The sequence below is a fragment of the Eriocheir sinensis genome, chromosome 24 (genome assembly GCF_024679095.1).
Source record: "Eriocheir sinensis breed Jianghai 21 chromosome 24, ASM2467909v1, whole genome shotgun sequence".
In the NCBI taxonomy this organism is placed as follows: Eukaryota; Metazoa; Arthropoda; class Malacostraca; order Decapoda; family Varunidae; genus Eriocheir; species Eriocheir sinensis.
Window position 1 is genome coordinate 1055949 of NC_066532.1, and position 14364 is coordinate 1070312.

Consider the following 14364-nt stretch of genomic DNA (forward strand, 5'->3'; position numbering starts at 1 on the left):
GGAAGGAGAAGAATAAGTGAAGGAGGAGAAGGATGGAGAAGGATAAGTGAAGAAGAAGAAGCATGGAGGAGGAGGAAGAAGGATAAAGGAAGGAGGAAAATCATGGAAGAGGAGGAGAAACGAGAGGAAAAAAAGGAGATATGAAGGTGGAGGAGGAGGAGGAGGAAAGATAAGTTAAGGAGGACAAAAATAAATGTTGAGATTTGGAGGGAGGGAAAAAAAAAAGAGGATGGAGGAGGAGGAGGAGGAAAGGAGAATGACAACAGTGACAAAAACAAGAAGAGGGTAATGACGGGAAAAGAAGAGAGAGGAGGAAGAAGAGAACGATTAGGAGAAAGGAGGAGGAGGAGGAGAAGAGGTGAAAAACGACTCTGTGACGAATAAGAACAAGAAAAGGAGGAAGAAGATAACGATTATGAGAAAGATAGAGGAGAAAGGGAAGGAGAAGATGAAGAAAGGAGACAGAAAGATAAGGAGGATAGATTGAAAGAACCACCACCACCATCATCACCATCACCAGTTTCAACTCCAAAGACATTACTGATTTTTTTAACCTGCTTTCTAACTTCTGAGATTGAGAAGGAGGAGGAGGAAGAGGGCCAGAGAAGACTTGAGAGAGAACCCATGCATCCCTACACATATACTTTACCCCTTTCTTCCCTACCCTTCCCTACCTTACCTATCCCTTCCCTATCCTTTTCTCACTCTTCCATACCCTTTTAAACCCTTATTGGCCCTTCCCTACCTCTCTCTGTCCTTCCCATCACACCTTGCTCCCTCTTAACTTTCCCATCCTTCTTTACGTATCCAGCCCCTTCCCTTTCTTTTTATCTATTCCTTATCCTTCCCTACCTTTCTCTATCCTTCCCTATCATCTTCATTCCTTCCCTACCCTTTCCTATCCTTTTCCTATCTAATCTCCTTCCTTCCTTACCCTTTCCAACCTTTTTCCAATCTTTCCTTACATTTTCTACCCTTTCCATCCCTTTCCTTACCCTTCCTTATCTTCCCCATCACTTCTGTTCCTCCTGTTCACCGTTTCCTACCCTTCCTAACCTTACTATATCCTTCTACCCCTTCCTACCCTTCCCTATCCCTAACTATTCTATCCATCCATTCCCTATACAATTCCTTACCCTTTCCATCTTTTCACTACCATTTTCAACCCCTTTCTACCCTTCATCAACCCTTTCCTACGACCCTTCACTACTCTTTCTCATCCTTTTCCCTCTTCTTACCCATCACTACCCTTCTTCATCCTTTCCCTCCTATCCCACCTCTTTACACCCTTTACACTTACTATCCAATACCCTTCGTTACCCTTCCTTACATATGCCAATCCTTCTTCGCTCTTTCTTATCAATCCCTACCCTTCTCTACCCTTCTTGACCCCCTTTACACCTTTTCCCAATCACTGTAACCCTTGCAAACACACACACACACACACACACACACACACACACACACACACACACACACACACACACACACACACACACACACACACACACACACACACACACTCCTGTACTGATTACTTCTACCTGCAAGCATATCGTTTCCCAACCCTCTTGACCCCAGAGAGAGAGAGAGAGAGAGAGAGAGAGAGAGAGAGAGAGAGAGAGAGAGAGAGAGAATAGCAAAAGGGAATAACGTAACAAGATAATAACAAAAAAAGTAGAAATGATTAAACAAAACTAAAAAAATCTATCCACAAAAGAATAGAGAAAAAACATTATAGATAGATAGATAGATAGACAGACAGATAGACAGAGAATAAAAAAAAAAGATCAGATTAAGTAACAAAAGAACAAACAAAAAACAAGAGAGAGAACAAAAATTAAGTAAACAACAATTGAATGGAACAAATATCTAAGTAAAAAAAAAAAAAGTCCAGAGTGAGAGAGATTCAGACATACAGAGACACAGAGAATGAGACAGAGACAGCTTCAGGCAGAGCAAGGCAAGGCAAGGCAAGGCAAGGCAAGGCAAGGCAGGGGCAAGGGGCAGGGGCAGTCAAGGCATATCAGGTAGAGTAACTGAGCAAGACCTGGTTGGCGCCACTCTCCCCCCCCCCTCCCCATCTCCCTTCTTGCGTGTTCTGTTATGCAAGATCCCGGGGCAGCCAGATCTTGCAGGCGCTGGCTATTGCGAAGCTCCATTGGGTGTGGCGGGAGGCGGCCTGGGAGGGTGTGGCCGGCCTAGTGTGTGTGTGTGTGTGTGTGTGTGTGTGAAGGAGGGGAAGGGGGGACAGAGGGAAAGGAAATGAAGGGGGAAATAGTGAAATAGAAAGAAAGGGAAAGTAGGTTAGTAATGTGTGTGTGTGTGTGTGTGTGTGTGAGAGAGAGAGAGAGAGAGAGAGAGAGAGAGAGAGAGAGAGGGGGGGGGGGGGATAAAATAGGAAATAGTGATGTAAAAAAAATAAAAATAAATAACGTTATGAGAGAGAGAGAGAGAGAGAGAGAGAGAGAGAGAGAGAGAGAGAGAGAGAAATAGTGAAGTAAAAAGAAGAAAAGGAAAGTACGTTATGAGAGAGAGAGAGAGAGAGAGAGAGAGAGAGAGAGAGAGAGAGAGAGAGAGAGAGGAAATGAAGGGGAAAATATGGAAGTAGAAAAGGAAAGTAGGTTAGTAATGAGAGAGAGAGAGAGAGAGAGAGAGAGAGAGAGAGAGAGAGAGAGAGAGAGAGAGAGAGAGAGAGAGAGAGACGTAGTAGAAGATAAGATAAAGAAATAGAGACAAGAAAGTGAAGGTATGTTGAAAAGAAGAAAAATTAGAGGTATTAAAAGATAAAATAAAAGAACAAAGTAGAGAGAGAGAGAGAGAGAGAGAGAGAGAGAGAGAGAGAGAGAGAGAGAGACGTAGTAGAAGATAAGATAAAGAAATAGAGACAAGAAAGTGAAGGTATGTTGGAAAGAAGAAAAATTAGAGGTATTAAAAGATAAAATAAAAGAACAAAGTAGAGAGAGAGAGAGAGTGTGTGTTGTTACTGTTAAGAAATTTATATGAATCTTAATAGTATTCTGTCCATGCATAATTTCGACCATATTATTTGGGTTACAGAGAGAGAGAGAGAGAGAGAGAGAGAGAGAGAGTGAGTTTATTTGAATCGTGACTTAGTTGCCTGTAATAATACGTTGGTTATTTATTTTATTATTATCATGTCTACATACATACATACATACATACATACATACATACCCTCGGACCTTGGAAATAGTCATCAGTTCCCCCCACCCCTTCTCTCTCTCTTTTCTCGTTTTTATTTCACTCCATCTGTCTTTCTATTTTTTTCTCCTTTTCCTTTTTCATTTGCTATTCTCATTTTCGTTTTCTTTATATATCTCTTTTCTACCTTATCTCTCTCTCTCTCTCTCTCTCTCCAATTGTTTTTATAAATCTTAAGACACCGCAAGTCATGAAAACAGAACACGAGTAAATTTAAGTAGTAGTAGTAGTAGTAGTAGTAGTAGTAGTAGTAAGGAGGGGGGGGAGAGGGTTAGTGGAGTTTGAGTAAGTGGAGCGAGGAGATGGTGAAGGGCATAGTGGTGTTGGTGTTGGTGGTGTTGACGGGTCAGTGACATGTGGAGTATAGGTAATTTGGTGGGTGGATACTGTCCTGTGTATGTGTCCCTCCCTTCAATTCATCTCCACGTTGTCTTTATCTCTTAACAATGTAGTTCTTTTTTTCCCCCATCCAGTTTATCGCTATTGTGTGTGTGTGTGTATGCGTCAACACAACACAGTATATACATTTGGGTGAAGGCTGACGGGCTGGGTGGGTGCTGGTTGGGTTGGGTGGTTGAGTGGGTGAGGAGGAAGGGGAAGGGAGAGTACGACGAGGAACGGACTATCTGACTAACGATGGGCAGGCGAACTAAGAAGAGAACTAATGGAGAAGATTCAGCAGAGGGAAGAGGAAAGACGGAAGGAGGGTATAGTTAAATAGTGTAAGTTCTTTTCCCTCCCCTTCGTTCTCTTTACAATCAAGGGTTTAGTAAGAAGACGAAGTGGGTTAGTGAAGAAGGTACAGGTGGGGGAGAAGGAAAGAGAGTTAGGAGTGTACATTTGTATAGTGTAGGTTCTTTCCCTTCCCTTCGTTCTCTTTACAATCAAGGGTTTAGTAAGAAGAGGAAGTGGGTTAGTGAAGATACAGGTTGGGGAGAAGGAAAGACAGAAGGAGTGGACAGTTGTATGGTGTAGGTTCTTACCCTCCCCTCCTTTTTTCAATCAAGGGTTTAGTAAGAAGAGGAGGTGCTGGGTACTCTCCGATTTCCCTTTCTCCCCCTCCCTGCCTCCCCCCTCTCGTATGATACAGTACCCACGTCACATTTCCTTCCCCCTTCACTTTCCTCCCCACCTCCCTGTGTCTCCATCTCCCCACCCCTTCCCTCCCCACCTGGGTACTCCCTGTCTCACCCCCTTCGTGGTCAAGGCTGATTATATTATTTATTTATTTATTTCTATTTTTTCCCTTTCCAAGAGCTTCGTTCAGGTTAAATTACGTTCAGGTGTGTTGATGTGATTAGAAAGGTCAAGAATGGGTTAGTTATCCGTGTGTTCTCTATACCTCTCTTCACCTCATGGGTAAAGACCGCGAGTTAGAGGAGATAGCCAACTTAACCCAAGCAGGCGAAAGTCATGGCGTAACAGCATCATGGTATCGACATGGCAAAAGAAGAAGGCTTAAGAGCAATTCAGAGATGTGCAAACTCTGGGTATGTGGCGAGTGAAGTAACAGTTCGGGAATATGTTAAGTCTGGCTATATTGTAAACGAAGTGCCGAGCTAAAGAACAGTTGAGGAATATGCGAACTCTGGCTAGGTGGTGAACGAGGCGCCGAGCTAAAGAACGGGCCAAGAATATGAAAATTCTGGCTGGGTGGTGAGTGGGGTGCTGAGCTAAAGAACAGTTCAATAATATGCAAACTCTAGCTAGGTGGTGAGTGGGGTGCCGAGCTAAAGAACGGGCCAAGAATATGAAAATTCTGGCTGGGTGGTGAGTGGGGTGCTGAGCTAAAGAACAGTTCAATAATATGCAAACTCTGGCTAGGTGGTGAGTGGGGTGCCGAGCTAAAGAACAGTTAAAAAATTCGCAAACTCTGGCTAGGTGGTGAGTGGGGTGCCGAGCTAAAGAACAGTTAAAAAATTTGCAAACTCTGGCTAGGTGGTAAGTGGGGTGCCGAGCTAAAGAACAGTTCAAGAATTTGCAAACTTTGGCTGGGTGGTGAGCGTGGTGCCAAGCTAAAGAACAGTTCAAGAATATGCAAACTCTGGCTGGGTGGTGACTAGGGTGCCGAGCTAAAGAACATTTCAAGAATTTGCAAACTCTGGCTGGGTGGTGAGCGAGGTGCCGAGCTAAAGAACAGTTCAAGAATTTGCAAACTCTGGCTGGGTGGTGAGCGAGGTGCCGAGCTAAAGAACAGTTCAAGAATTTGCAAACTCTGGCTGGGTGGTGAACGCGGCGCCGAACTGAAAAACCAGTCCAAGATTAAGGGAACTGGGTATGTGGTGAACGAGGTGCTGAACTAAAGAACAGTTCAAGAATATGCGAGCTCTGGCTAGGTAGTGAGGTAGGCGCCGAGCTAAAGAACATGCGAAGAATAAGGAACGTACGAAGAAGCGAGGTGCCAAGCATATAAGAACAGTTCAGAAATATGCAAAGAAGTGAAGTGCCGAGTTAAAGAAACAGTTCAAGAATACTCGAACTCTGGCTGGGCGGTGAGCGAGATGCCGAATTAAAGAACATGCGAAGAAGCGAAGGTGCCAAGCATAAAAGAACAGTTCAGGAGTATGCAAAGGAGTGGCATCCCGAGCTAAAGAACAGTTCAAGAATATGCGAACTGTCGGTGGGTGGGTGAGTGAGATCTCGAGCTAGATAACAGTTGAAGAATGATCAAGATACCGAGCTAAATAACAGATTAGGAGTATGAGAACTTGCGTAGGAGTGAGGAGTCAAGCTTAAAATAATTTAGATATATGCGAACTTTGGCTTGGTAGGTGTGTGGGGGTGTTGTGGGGGGAGATGCCGAGCTAAAGAATGCTTCAAGAATATGCGAACTTGGGAAGGTGGTGAACGTGGTGGCTCAAGATCCTGCTGTGCTAGAAGCGGGTGCGTTTACCGAGGTGAGGGACTGGCGCCTGGCTGCTTAGGGTCGTGGGGGGGGTAAGGGGGGGGCTCGGGGAAAGGGAAAGGGAGGCGAGGGGGGTGGGTGAGAGGGTGGGTGGCTGGCTGACCCACACACAGGAGTGACGTGGTGGTGGTGGTGGTATCCGTCAGAGTAAGAGTTTTGGTTGAGTTCACCCTTCCCCTCCCTTGACATCTCTGTGTGTGTGTGTGTGTGTGTGTGTGTGGAACGTTTTCATGTGATAAGAGAGAGTGTGTGTGTGTGTGTGTGTGGAGTCAGCGGCGAGGTGCAGCGTGGTGTGTGTGTGTGTGTGTGTATGTGTGTGGTGGGCAGGGCAGGGCAGGGCAGAGCAGGGGCCCGCGGCGTCACACAAGGGCGGCAGCGGTCACCATCACCACCACCACCGCCACCGCCCTGCCAGCCCTCGCCTCATGCCTGTCCCGCAGCGCCAGGCCACACTGATGCAACAGCTACCGACTGCCTGGCCTGCCCCGCGCCGCCCAGCAGGCCACACGGCGCCTCCTGTGTGTGTGTGTGTGTGTGTCCTGGCCTGGTGGAGTGTGTCGCGTAGGAGCAGCGCTAGGGTACACACACACACACACACACACACATACAGAGGTCATTGCAAACTTGACTCGATTCTGTGAAAAATAAACATGAGATGGAAGTAGGTAACCCCACCCCCCGTACACACACACACACACACACACACACACACACACACATACATGCAACACTTGGTAAGGACATAAAAAGCACAACGTGAAGATACACAGGCGGGAACTTTACACACACACACACACACACACACACACACACACGGTACCTGCAGCCCCCGCCCGCACCACCACCACGCCGTAGCCCCGTCCCTCGCCCAGCGCCACCCTCGGGCCCCTTGTAATGACTGGGCGGCGGTGGGCGGGATGGGGGTGGCGGCCGCGGGGCGTTGGGGGGGCGGGAGGGGCAAGTGAAGGGAGAGAAGGCGAGTGGGACGAGAAGGACCCCGAACCCTCACCCCACCCCTTTCCCCTTCACCCCATCCTCCCCCCACTCCTCACCCCTTCCCCCCTAGGCAGCCCCCCCGCGCCCCTTTATCCACAGGGCGCGCCGCCACGTCACCACGACCCACAGGGGCAACACCCACTCCCCTTCACCACCGCCCGCCGACGCCGCCACGACCCTTCGCTCCCTCCCTCCCTCGACTTGCTTTGCCTCGCCTGAACTCCCGCGCAAAATTTTCCTCACCCGTTGTGTTGCGTTGTATACCGCTCTCGTAGTTTAGTTAGTTCGATGTTGGCGTTGTAGTTGTAGTGGTTGCAAGAGGGTGATAGTAGTAGTAGTTATTGTGGTATTGATATTTTTCTCAACGCGCAATTTTTTTTTTTTTTTTTACTGTCCCGTTGTGTTGTCTCGTATAGTTCAGTTAGTAGTTGTAGTAGTTGTTGTTAATGTTGTTGTTATTGCTGATGCTGGTTTTGTAGTAGTAGTAGTAGAAGCGGTTGTTGTTGTAATCGTTTTTCTTATGCCATCCTCCTCTTTGGCATTTCCCGTCAACCCTGCTACTGGTTATGCTCTCGTAGTAGTAGTAGTAGTAGTAGTAGTAGTAGTAGCGGTTGTTGTTGTAATCGTTTTTCTTATGTCATCCTCCTCTTTGGCATTTCCCGTCACCCCTGCTACTGTTTATACTCTAGTAGCAGTAGTAGTAAATAGTAGTGGTGGTGGTGGTGGTAGATAATGTTAGGCTTTCATCACCACCACCACACCGTCGCCTGGTCACTGGTCACATTCGCAGGTCACCACCACCACCCGCTCTCCCCCGTTACCGCTGGCCACAAAAAGCTGAACATTGCACCGGCACACATTTTGACCTGCCCCCTCCCCCCGTTACCTCTTCCCTTCCCTTCACTCTCAGGATAAAAGAAACCTTGTGACAAATGGACGTAGATAACTGCAAAGGACCCAGGCTGTTTGAAGGGCCATGGGAACGCCTGTGCCTCCCTCTCCCAGTAGTAGTAGTAGTAGTAGTAGTAGTTGTGGTGGTGGTGGTGGTGGTGGTGGTAGTAGTTGTTGTTTTTGGTTTTTATGATTCCCTTTCTTTTTGTGTATTGTTTCATAATGTGATTCGCTTTTCTCCGTGTTCTTCTCGTTCTTGTTCTCTTCCTCTTTCTCCAACTACTCCTTTGTCATTTTTCTTCTCTTCTCCATATTCGTCCTCCTCCTCCTCCTCCATCTTCTTGTTCTTTCTCGTCCTTGTTTTGTCCTTTATCGTCCCTTTTCTCCACCGTTTCCTTCTTCGTCTTCTTTTTCGTCCATGTTCTTGTTTGTGATTCTTTTTCATCTACTCCTTTTTCCTACTCGTCCTTGTTCTGTCCTTTATCGTCCTTTTTCTCCACCGTTTCCTTCTTCGTCTTCTTTTTCGTCCATGTTCTTGTCTGTGATTCTTTTTCATTTACTCCTTTTTCTTCCTCGTCCTTCTTCTCCTCGTCTATAATTCTGTCGTCCCTTTTCTCCATCTTTTCCTTCGTCTTCTTTATCGTCCATTTACTCCTTTTCTTCCTCGTCCTTATTCTCCTCATCGTCTATAATTCTGTCTTCATCCCCTTCTCCTTTTCCTTCGTGGTGGTTAGGGCAAGGGCTTCAGGGCGTAAGGGACTGAGGGTGGCTGAAACTGGCTGAGGAGTGACTGGCTGCTGATGGCTTCTGGGTCAGAGAGGACACCAGCACCGCTACGAGCCAACACGAGGTCCAGGAGTGGTGTTGCGCCCCCTTGGTGAACCCCAGAACTCCCTCCCTCCGTCACTCACTCCGCCCTAACCTTACGCCGCGGGGCCTTGTGGAGTGGTGGAGAAATAGTACGTTAGGTTCTATTCGCCCTGAAGTAGTAGTAGTAGTAGTAGTAGAAGGAGGAGGAGGAGGAGGAGGAGGAGGAGGCGGATATTGGAGTTGGAGTGGAGTGGTGAAGTCCAAAGAAGGAGGAGGAGGAGGAGGAGTAGGGCGAAGCATAGTGGAGAAGAGGAGGATACTGATTCCAAAGGAGGAGTGGATATAAGCGTGTCAGAATAAAGAGGAAGAGGAAGAGGAGGAGGGTGAAGCATAGAGGAGAAGAGGAGGATACTGATTTTAAAGGAGGAGTGGATATAAGCGTGTCAGGATGAAGAGGAAGAGGAAGAGGAGGAGGAGGAGGAGGAAGCATAATGTAGTAAAGGATGAAGAAAAGAAGACTGTACTATGTCGAAGGAGGAGGAGGAGGAGGAGGAGGAGGTTGGTGTGGTATGAAGGAAGAGGAGGTATGGTGTTAGGTCACGTCGCTTCGTCAGGCTGTTGAGAGAGAGAGAGAGAGAGAGAGAGAGAGAGAGAGAGAGAGAGAGAGAGGCGGTGTGGTGTTTGGTGAAGGGGAAACGGAGGAGGCGGGAAGGGTTAGGGAGGAAAGGGGGGGAGGGGAAGGGGGGCGGCTGGGGGGGGAAGAGGGCCAAGGGGACGGACAAATGAGAGGGGGCTGAGGAAAGGTGTGTGTGTGTGTGTGTGTGTGTGTGTGTGTGTACGGCCTTCTGGTAGTGTGGTGTCCCCCGTCAACCCTTCCCCCCTTTCCTGCTCTCCCCTCCTCCCTTTCTCCCCCTCTCCCCTTCTCCCTTTCTCCCCTTCCCTGAATCCTGCCTTAGTTCAGCTGCCCCTTGGATTACTTAACACAAGGGAGGTAGAGAAAGGGAGAGAAGGAGGGAGGGGTCGAGGGAGGCTTTCGTCAGCGTTGTCAGGTGTAGGGCGAAGCAAGGCGGGGTTAGGAAAGGCAACGAAGCCCTCATTCTCATATTCGTTTCTTCTCTTTTTCTCCTTTCTTTATCTTTTACTTTTACCTACCGTATCATCTTTTATCCTTTTTGAGTGATTTATCTTTTTTTCCTCTTTAAATTGTTATATTTTATCATTATGTCAAATTATCGCTTTTTCCTCTTTCCTTTATTTTGTTTTCCCCCATTCCACTTCGTTCTGTCAATCTTTCTGCTTTGGTTGATAGTTTTTTCCTTTTTTCCATTTTCACTTAAACATTTTACCTTTGAAGACGGAATACATATCATTTTATTTCCTATGTCTGTTTTTTGTTTTGTTTTATCTCTTCCAAAGGCCACAAAAGGAGATTATAGTCGGTCCAAATTAACTTGGCCAATTTGCACCGAGAGGCCCCTCCCCTATTCTGGCTAAGCTCCGCCCCCCTTTCACCTGATTATTCTCATGTGTTCTTTATGTTCATGGTGCAGAAGTCTTGTCAAACTATCACTAGGCTCATAAAACTACTCAAGGAAACGCCGACAACCTCTACGAAAACCTTATCATATGTGGGCGTGTAGGCCCTCCAGTCAGCCTCAGTAGCATCTGTGTGTGTGTGTGTGTGTGTGTGACATGTGAAGGCTGAGAAGCGTAACGGGTGTGTTGTATAACTTATAATGATGTTTTGACACTTACAGAGATTAATTAAGTGTAGAGGGGTGCGTCTCTCTCTCTCTCTCTCTCTCTCTCTCTCTCTCTCTCTCTCTCTCTCTCTCTCTCTCTCTCTCTCGTCTTTTCTGTCCTTTTCCTTTCTTTTTTCCTTTTTTAATTTCTATTTCTTTCTTTTCTTTCATTTCATTTCTTTTGGCTGTCTGTCTTGTCTGTTTCTCCCTTTTATTCTCTCTCTCTCTCTCTCTCTCTCTCTCTCTCTCTCTCTCTCTCTCTCTCTCTCTCTCTCTCTCTCTCTCTCTCTCAGGTAAACAAACAAATGAGGGTGGTAGCTATTAAGAGTCCGCGGCCTTGTTAGTGTGGTGGTGGTGGTGGTGGTGAAGGTGTTGTTGGTGGTGGTGTATACAAGCGGTGTCATCGATGCAAACGACAACATAAACAGCAGCGGCAGGTGGTAGTGAGCGGTGGTGGTGGTGGTGGTGATGATGGTAACATATGGAAGAGTTCTGAAAGCAAGTACAGTTCGAAGTGATGATGGTGATGAAGATTTGGAAGGAGAAGAGGAGGAGGAGATGGGAATGATAGTGGAGGTGGTGATGATTTTGGTTACATATGCAAAAGACCAGAAAAGTTACAATTCTAAGTGGTGGTGGTGGTGGTGGTGGTGGTGAATGGGGTACACACGTGGTGTCCTCCAGGCGCCAGCATCACCAGGTGGCTGCCGTCCGTGGTGATAGTGGTGTCAGCGAGGTGGTGGTGGTGGTGGTGGAGGTGGTGATGAAGGGAAAATGCGCTTGGTGATGGTGAGGATAGGAAGAGCATGCGAGTAGTAGTAATAGTAGTAGTTGTTGTAATAGTAGTAGTGGTAATAGTAGTAGTAGTAGTAGTAGTAACAGTAGTAGTAGTAGTAGTAGTAGAAAAAGCATAAGTTGGTGGTGGTGATGGGTGAAATATGGAAAACTAGTGATGTTGAAAATGGTGATGTTGGCAGTTTTGGTGGTGGTGATGGTGTTGAAGTCTGGAAAGCTAGTGGAGTTGATAGTGGTGATGATGGTGTTGGCTTTCGAATGGTGACGGTGATGTAGATAGGTGGTGTTAGGTGTTGTGTGATGATAGTGGTGATCGTGTTAGCTTTCGAGTGATGGTGATGACGATGATAGGTGGTATTAGGTGTTGCGTGGTGATGATAGTGGTGGTGGTGGTTGGTGGTGTTAGATGTTGAGTGATGATAGTGGTGGTGATCCTGTTAGCTTTCGAGTGGTGATGACGATGATAGTGGTGTTAGGTGTTGCGTGGTGATGATAATGGTGGTGGTGGTTGGTGGTGTTAGGTGTTGCGTGGTGATGATAGTGGTGGTGGTGGTTGGTGGTGTTAGGTGTTGCGTGGTGATGATAGTGGTGGTGATACTGTTAGCTTTCGAGTGGTGATGACGATGATAGTGGTGTTAGGTGTTGCGTGGTGATGACAGTGGTGGTTGGTGTTGAATATACTCCGGTCGCCTGCCTGGAAGTAACACCCTGCCATTTCCTGTGTTACACCCACCACACCCACGGCCCCCTCACCTCCCCCCCTCCGTTACCCCTCACCTCACCCCTCCCTCACTGTTCCGTCGCCCTCTATATGCTACGCCACACCCCGTCCTCACCTCTCCCTCACCTCCTCCTCCTCCTTCTCCTCCTTTATCCCTTTGCTATCTCTTCCTCACCTTCTCCTCCTCTTCCTCATCCTTATTTTTCTCTTTTTCTGTCTTTCTTTTCGTTCTCTCTCCTCCTCCTCCTCCTTTACCCCCTTGCTATCCCTTCCTCACCTCCTCCTCCTCTTCTTCCTCATCCTCACTCCTTTTTTTCTTCTCTCTTTTTCCTCTCTTCCTTTTCGTTCCCTCTCCTCTTCCTCCTCCTCCTCCTCCTCCTTTACCCTTTTGCTCTCCCTTCCTCACCTCCTCCTCCTCCTCCTCTTCATCCCTCTCAACTCTCCTTCACTTCCTCTTCTTCTTCTTCATCCTTTTTCTTCTTATCCTCTTCTATTTTTTTTCCTTTTCTTTATTTTTTCCTCTGTCTTCTTCTTTGCTCCTTCTCTTCTTCTCCTCCCTTGTTCTCTTCTTTTCCTCTCGTTTCCTTCTTCCTCTGTTTCCTTTGTTCCCTTTCCTTCCTCTTTCTTATCCTTCTTTTCTTTTCCTCCCTCACCTCCTCCTCTTTCTCTTTTCCCTCTTTCTTCCTCTTCCCTCTTCTGTCACCCCACCTTCTCCCCCTTTCCCCCCCTCTTCTTTCCCACTTCCTCTTCCTCTTCCCTTCCCCTCCTCCCTTCCTCTCCCTCCCTCACCGCTTTACTCCCTGACCTCTCATCACCTGTCCCTCCCTCACTTCCTCCTCATTCCCCCTCCCTCTTCCCCGCTTCACTGCTTCCCAATTCCTCTTCATTCCCCTCTTCCCCTTCCCCTTCCCCTCTTCACCTCCCCATTTCCTCTCCCCTCTCCCACTCTTCCTCTCCTCCCCTCATCCATTCTCCCCTTCCTTTCACTGCTTCATTTTCTCTCTCTCTCTCTCCTTCCTCTTTTTTACTCTTTATTCTCTTGTTTATCCTCCTCACCTTCCTTTTTCACTTTCCTCTTCCGTTATTCTCTCCTCCTCCTCCTCCTCCTCCTCCTCCTGTAGCTGAGAAGCAAAAAAGAGGAAAGGTTCGCGGCTTGTACGAGGCAGCTCCTTTGAACCTAAGCTCCCGTGAATCTAACCCCACCTAATATCGCTGTCCATGAATAATATTTATCTAATCTATTTTTGAATGTGATAGTTGTATTGGCACTCACTACATGACTGCTCAGCCTGTTCCACTCATCCACCACTCTGTTAGTAAACCAATTTTTGCCTGTCCCTGTTGAATCTGAATTTATCCAGTTTAAACCCATTACTACGTGTCCTACCCGGTTCTCTTACCAACAGAACCTTATGAATATCCCCCTTAGAGGTTGTGTTAGTAGTATTTCCATGGGTAGTTTTATGAGCCTAGTGATAGTTTGACAAGGCTTCCACACACCCACACTGGATAAGGCTTTGGTAGAGGTTGTGTTAGTAGTATTTCCATGGGTAATGTTATGAGCCTAGTGGTAGTTTGACAAGGCTTCCACACACCCACACTGAATAAGGCTTTGGTAGAGGTTGTGTTAGTAGTATTTCCATGGGTAATGTTATGAGCCTAGTGGTAGTTTGACAAGGCTTCCACACACCCACACTGGATAACGCTTTGGTAGAGGTTGTGTTAGTAGTATTTCCATGGGTAGTTTTATGAGCCTAGTGACAGTTTGACAAGGCTTCCACACACCCACACTGGATAACGCTTTGGTAGAGGTTGTGTTAGTAGTATTTCCATGGGTAGTTTTATGAGCCTAGTGACAGTTTGACAAGGCTTCCACACACCCACACTGGATAACGCTTTGGTAGAGGTTGTGTTAGTAGTATTTCCATGGGTAGTTTTATGAGCCTAGTGACAGTTTGACAAGGGTTCTGCACCATGAACCGGAAAAAAACACTCATGGGAACCCGACTAATGTCCTTCGTGGCCTTGGGAAATAGTTGTTGTGGACAGAGGTTACACACACACACACACACACACAGGGGGGGGGGGGGGTGCAGACATGTGTAGAAAGGTGCAATACTTCGCCTGTCACCTCGATGTCTTGAGTGTCCTTCCACAGGTTCCATTGTCACCAGTGTAGCGGAAACGAGAGAGAGAGAGAGAGAGAGAGAGAGAGAGAGAGAGAGAGAGAGAGAGAGAGAGAAGGGGGGATGTGAGTGACTGCGTACGTCTAGTTATGA

The 14364-nt window shown here is 47.2% G+C and overlaps 1 long non-coding RNA gene across 1 annotated transcript; it reads left to right on the forward strand.

Annotated features, from left to right (window-relative positions):
* The first annotated feature begins 3371 nt into the window (after positions 1-3371).
* Positions 3372-6804, forward strand: LOC127002688 (uncharacterized). Its single transcript, XR_007756396.1, has 3 exons — positions 3372-5106; positions 5164-5232; positions 5347-6804. It is a non-coding gene; the product is annotated as an uncharacterized LOC127002688 (long non-coding RNA).
* The last annotated feature ends 7560 nt before the right edge of the window (positions 6805-14364 follow it).